The following is a 6,806-nucleotide window of genomic DNA, read 5'->3' as shown; positions in this document are numbered from 1 at the left end:
GTTGGGAATAATTAGACCGTCATAGTACAGGGACACTCGACGGACCTAGGCCTTCTACCTTCTTAAAGAAAACAGCAATTAAAACAGGGATGTTCTGCTCCTAGGGATGGACAGACAGAGCTGTGAACTGGCAGAAGCTCTCTGTGGAGCTGGGGAGGCAGCCTCCAGCTCTTCCCCTTGACCTTGGGATGGGATAGGACTGCCTCCCGGGGTCACCTCCTGTGACGTGTCCAGCAAGACTCGGGGCAGAGTGGGTTTCCCCAGGCCCGAGGATCCCCAGGGCGGCCCTAGAGAGCACGTCCAGCCTGGCCAGTTCACCAGCGCAGCCCTCGGTTTTGCTACATGGAGCAATGAAGCCCACACAGCTTGCAGCAGAAGCATGGCTTCCAAGGCAGGCCTGGTTCCACACCCTCTGTGACCTTGGGCAAGCGAAGAACCCTCTCTGTGCCTCTTTCCTTGTGGATAAAACAAGGGGAAAGAGCTCGTCCCTACCTGGATGAAGGGAGAACAAGGTTCAGACCTTCCTTGGCAGAGGCCCAAGCACCCAGTGGTGCTCAACCAATGCTGCTTCTCTTCCTGGGCACCGAGGGCATGCTGGCCCCCTCTCTCCACCAACTGCCCGCCATCCAGGGAGCAGCGCCAGTGCCACATGCTCGCGGTAGAGACGCTACTACGCGGCCAGCTCCCTCCTGGCGGGAGCTGGCTTTAGCCCCGTCCTGGGAGCATGTTGTGCCTGTGCCGAGAGCTCTCAGACCCGGGAGGAGTCCAGACGCTCCTCCTTCAGAAGCCTGCTCTCGCCTCTGCCACTGCCCCTCTGTGTGGCCGAAGGCCTCTGAGCCACGCAGCCCCGGGCAGCTTCCGGCCTGACCCTGCGTCCCCGCACACGGCGCTGCTGGGTCAGGGCGCGCAGTGGGTCGCTTGTGCCCTTATGGGTGCTGGAAAGGAAGAGGGGCTGAGCACTTCCAGAAGCCCCCGGAGGCCCCTTCGCCCGGGTTCCCTGGCACCTCCTCCAGGAAGCCTTCCTGGGCTCTGAGGCTGAGTCCAGAGCCTGAAGCCACCCCACCCCCCACCCCCGGCAGATAGCCTGCGTCGGCCTCGAGCTTCCCTTGTGCAGTCTGCGTCCCCAGCACCAGGCCAAGTTCTAGTCTTGTTTGGGAGAATAACTGGTACCTTGTTTTTAACTAATAGCAGAGGGACCTGTGTCGGTGACATAAACAGGGAAAGAAGGGGCCTTAATGCAGTGGGGATGTGGCTGGGACTCCCAAGTTAGCAAAGGGAAGAAATGGAGGGAAAACTGTGAGCCAAGCCACAAGAGCAAGGGAGAGAGAAGGAGGCGGCGACGCGCCAAGTAGCTGGTCAGCGGTAGAGTGTCCCGGATGGCACTGAACCCGCCACTCAGTAAGTGGGGCTCACAGTCCCCTGGGAAGGACTTCCAACAGGGACTCTCCCGTTAAAAGACAGACCCTGTCATACCGAGATTAATAAGTAAGACAAACAGACTGGCCAATGCTAAGCTGTTTGTAGAGAAACACTCAAAACGACACTTGAAGACATTTCAAATGAGTGGCTGGGAAATACCTACAGGAACACATGAAGATGAAGTAGGACTGGCAAGTGCCCATAGAGAAGGACCAGACATATTTAAATGTGATGAATGAGGACATTGTACAGAGAGGTGACAGAGAGCCCGGTGGGGGGAGAGGAGGAGCGCATATGTAGAAAGATCTATCAGGACCAAAGGTGATTGATAGAAAGGAGATTCTCTCCAAAAGACCCCGGCACTCTGCCTCAGAAAGGGGCCAGAGTAGGAGGCAGCTGAGGAACCAGCAGCTCGATGTCTTGCCAGACACTGATTGCACCTGGGTTTAAACAAATCAGATTTTGAAAGTCATTTTAGGGACCATTATGGAAGTTTGAATATGGACGGAGTTTGAGGAGACTGGGGACCCTCACTGGGGTGCTCTGTGTGCAGCAAAGCCTGCCTCACGGCATAGAGGACGTGTCCTTGTGGAAGACGGAAACTGGAGCATCTCAGAGTGAGACGTCATGAAGTCCATGCCCAGTGGACAGCAAGGACGGCCAGGCTGACCGCTGTGGAGCCCTGGTGGTGTGGACGTGGGCTCTTACGCCTGTCTCCCTGCCTTTCTGCACACGTGAAATTCTCAAAGCACACAAAACTCCAAAATAGTGACATCGTCAGAATTGGAAAATGCAAACAGTCCATGTGATCACTTCAGTGACTCCCAGCAGATGACACATCTCCATTTATCCAAAGACCCCGGGAAGAACCCAATGGAACAGGTCACACAGAAAACCTGGAGAACCGAGTTCTTCACAGGCCACCTGCTCCGGCTCTGTTTCACACATGTAGCAATAAATAATGAAAGAGGAGCAGAAAATGTCTTCACTCAAAAATCTAAAACCCCCCAACCTTGGGTCAGAGACAAAATCAAAGGAGAAGTCACTTGCTCTCCATAAAACAAAGAGAAAGAAGGTTTTGCGTTAAAACCTGAGTAACAAAGTAGCCTGTTTGGAAAGCCATGACCTCAAACGCCCTCGTTAGAAGTGGGGAAGGTAAACACATCCTTCCTGGTGCTTGTCTCAAGAAATGAGGAAAAGAAGGAACTAAAAGAAAAGTAAGAAGGAGAGAATTCACAAAGATAACTGAAATGATGGGAGAAAATTGGAAAATATGGGGAGAATAAGGAAATGCAAAAGCTCATTCTTTGAAATGGCTAATAAAATAGGAAAAACCCTCCTGAGCCCAATTATGGAGACTGGAGAAGACAGAGAGTAAAATTAGTCCAGATTACGGAGAAGATGGACATGACCAATATAGCCACAGACACAGGGAGATAAAATAATTGTGAGAGAGCAGTCTGTGTAACTCCGTGATAACAAATTGAAACCCTCAAGGAAATGGACGGTTTCCTAGTAAGAGAAAGTCACCAAAATCAATCCAAAAAACTGGAAGACTTAATAGACCAATTATTACAGAAGATATTAGAAGATCATCAGAGATCTATCAGCCAAAGTCACCCGGATCCGATGGGCTTGCAGCCTGTCTTCTCCAACCTCTGAAGAATCAATCATTTCAGTACCATTCAAACGATTTTAATTCTAGAACAAGAAAGAAGAGAACTTCCCTAACCATTCATGCATTTAGAATAACTTTTTAATACAAATAGTACAGAATATTGGGAACTCTAGACCAGTGGCACTCATGTAGAAAAGCACTTCATGAATAAAATACCAGCGAATAGGACGAAGCCACACATCCAAAGAATACTGCGACGTGTAACCAGGTTCACTCCACCGTGGGCCAAGAACCCTTGGCCCGAGGGTTATGTGTCGGCATATTGTCACCCTCTCTCTCCAGCATCTCCGTGGCAGGACAGAAATAAGGACACGTTAGACAATGGTCACCAGTGCACTGAGGGTCTCAAGTGGCACACAGCCCACGGGACTTAGAGTCTTTAGGAAAAGCAGAGACTTCACGGAGACGTCGTGCCCAACGTGTTCCTGAAGAGGACTCTGAAGGACAGTGTGCCCAGCATGTCCCATCACTCCACCGAGGCAAGCCCGTTTCTGTTTGAGGTCCACTGAGGGAAAGGCCGAGGCAATGCTTCTGTCCATGTGGGATGGACCTCGTGCCATTGGATCCCCGGCACCGACAGGAAGAGGACGTCAGGACCGGGGTTTGGAGCATGAAACCCTGGGGCCTGGCGCACAGCCAAGCTTCCACAGCCGCCAAGTCCCCCGCCACGCCCTGGTTCTCAGAGGACCCCGAGTGCGACTCTCTGAAGCCAGGAGCCACATCTGAAGACCGCAGAGGGGTCAGAAGGCTGCTAGGACTTCTGCCTCCGCAGGCCTGCAGGCCGCTGACCGTGGTGCTGACCGTGGTGCTGGCCGTGGTGCTGGCCGTGGTGCTGGCCATAGCGCTGACCGTGGTGCTGACGGCGCTGCTGCCTGGCCTGGCCGGTTTCTGGGGGAAGCGGCTGGGGAGGCTGCCAGGGCTGTCAGCAGGTGGACAGCAGCTGGTTCTCACGGTGGAGGGAAGGAGGGTCTCTGAGGGTCTGTGCCCAGTGCCCAGACGCCTTCTCTCTTTTTAAACCAAACCACGTCTGTCCCTGCTCATCGCCTGAGCCGACAGACACAGAGGTGTCCCGTCAGGCCAAGGGCACATCCCCTCTTCCCCAAGCCCCTGGGGGTCCCTGCAGACCCCCTTCTTCTCCTGAGGAAATCAGTGCCGGGCTTTGTGTCCCTGGGTCTGGGTGGCGGGGGCTCCGGGGGCTCTTCAGCGGGTGTGGTGGCACTGAGGGGCTCTCCGGGCAGAGGGCCTGTGTCTCAGCGCCTGCTCCTCCCTCCACACGTGGTGGACGGGCTGCTCTCGCTGCGAGTCCCCGCCACGCACGGCCGAGCCACCGTTGTTTATCTGTCCCTTCTCACCCAGGCTGGGGCTTCTGCCCTCCGTGTCCTGTCAGGACTCTGGGAACATTCTGGAACACGCCTCACAGTGCACCTGGCCAGGCGGGGTGGGGACAATGTGGCCTGACGGTGTGACCACGACCCATTCTCGCCTCCTCCGGTGGGAGACATGCCCCCGGGCACCCCTGGAGCTGGGCGGCTTGCGCGGCTCCGTGGAGTGGAACACAGCGATGGAGTGGTCTCGTCACTGTGCCTCAGGGCCTGACGGGGCTCTCAGAGCAGACTTTGGGTCCCAGTGGCCAGTGCTGAGGTGACAGAGCTTAGAAGAGGTGGGCCTGGCAGAGGTGCTTAGGTTGTGGGAACACTGCCCTCCGGAGAGATTAACGCTGGTCTCCAAAGTGGGTTAGTTCTCCTGAGAGAAGCTTATTACAAACAGAGCAAGACCAGCCACTCCCTCGTCTCTGACCTCATGTCTCACAAAATGTGCACCACCTCCTGCATGTGCTCCCACCATGATGCCATCTGCCACATGGGATATAACCAGAAGGCCTTCACTAGTGCCAACAGATACCGGAACCTCCTGAATGATGAGCTAAATAAGCCTTTTTGTCTTTGTAAAATAGCAGCCCCAGGTATTTTGTTATAGCAACAGAAAATATAGTAGAATAGTGTCAGACCAAATTCATGTTTCTCCTAGTTTGCCTCTTCATGGTGTATTTTAATGAACAAAAGTTCTTAACTTTTATACAATTGAATTTATTATTTTTAATGGATTCTGGTTTATATGTCTAATTTATGAAAACCGTTCTTGCACCAGGTTCATAAAGGCATATTAACACCTCCTAAATATTTTATACATTGCCTTTCACATTTAGGTCTTCACTTGGAATAGATTAAGTATGTGGTGTGTAGTAGGAAAAGTACTATCTAAAGAAAAGTCCATAATTCCCTCCGCAGTATCTGACACCAGCATTTCACATTTCAAGTGTCCATTCTGGCTGTCTTGGTTCATCTACGCCACGCCTAGCATTATAGCACATTTTGACTTATTCTCCAAGTGTATACTGGCTGTTTTGGACCTTTGCATCTCTCTATGAGCCAACTTGCTGAGTTCCACCAAAAGCTGGTGAGATTTGTATTGGCATTGCATTGAATCTATAGATCAGTTTAGGTAGAAATTACATCTTTATGAATTTACATCTTCCAACCCATTTTCTTACATCTTATTTAATATATTCCAATAAAACTTTTATAACTTTCTCCTTAAAGGTATTGCACATTAAAGAAAAGATTTATTCTTGAATTCTGTATCAGTTTCCTGCTGCTGGTGTGACAAATCACCACTAACTCTAGGTCTTAAAACAACACAGTTCTGGAAGTGCAGTGTCCAAATGAGTCTCAGGGAGCAAAACTGAAGGGGTTGGCGGGAGTGTGCTCTTTGTGGGAATTTCAGGGAGGACCCGCTCCCTATCTTTCCTGGCTTCTGGGGTCTCAGGGATGGAGGCCCCTTCCTCCATCTGTTAAGCCAAGAGCCCTGGACTAAGCTCTTCTGACGCTGCCCTCTCTGTTTCTCCTTTGCCTACCCCGCCCCCTTTTGAAGACCCTTGTGACCACGGTGGCCTCCGTAGACAATCTGCCTATGTCAAGGGGTTAGCAGTCTCCATTTTATCTGTACCCAAGCTCCTCCTTCCCTCGCACTAGTCACAGGGTCTGAGAACAGACCTCTTTTGATGCCATCGACCTGCCCGCGATGGCCCTGTCCATTTTCTGTGCTTCTGTAGAGAGGGACATCCAGGGTCTTGCATTCTGGAAGTCTGTTGCTGTGGCAAAATGCAGTGGGGTTTTGTGAACCGACTCTTTGCTAAACATTATGGATTCTAATAAGCCTGAAGATTCTTTAGGACTTTCCTGTGATCGATGACAGGAGGCCCACGTGGAGGGACAGCGGAGTTCCGCGGAGGAGGCCAAAGATCCCCGCTTTCCCTCGACACTGAGGAGGGAGCAGGGGCACGTGGCTGTGCGGCCGGCCACCTGCTCCAGGTCCTGGGCTGGAGGTGGGTGTGTGCGAATCTCTCTCTTCACATTCACAGAAAGGACCACCTGGGGTTTAACTGGTAGACAGTGGGTCCATTAGTGATCCTCTCGCGTTCTCTGAACCCCGAGGCTGGGCCTGTGTCACACCCAGGGATGTCCGCTGGCCTTGGGCCAGAAGTTTCACGCCCACGCGGACACACCGCAGCCGAGCCCCTTCTCACCCTCTCCCTGCCAGGTTGGGGTAGTGAGTTCATGCCAGCCTCGTAGAAAATACTCAATAAGAGTCTGCTCTTTTCCCACATTTCAAAATAAGCTGTTGATCATTACAACTTTTCATTCCTTGA

The sequence above is a fragment of the Ictidomys tridecemlineatus genome, chromosome 7, assembly GCF_052094955.1.
Source record: "Ictidomys tridecemlineatus isolate mIctTri1 chromosome 7, mIctTri1.hap1, whole genome shotgun sequence".
Lineage (NCBI taxonomy): Eukaryota > Metazoa > Chordata > Mammalia > Rodentia > Sciuridae > Ictidomys > Ictidomys tridecemlineatus.
The sequence above is the reverse complement of the archived record's forward strand: the minus strand, read 5'-3'. Positions refer to the sequence as shown.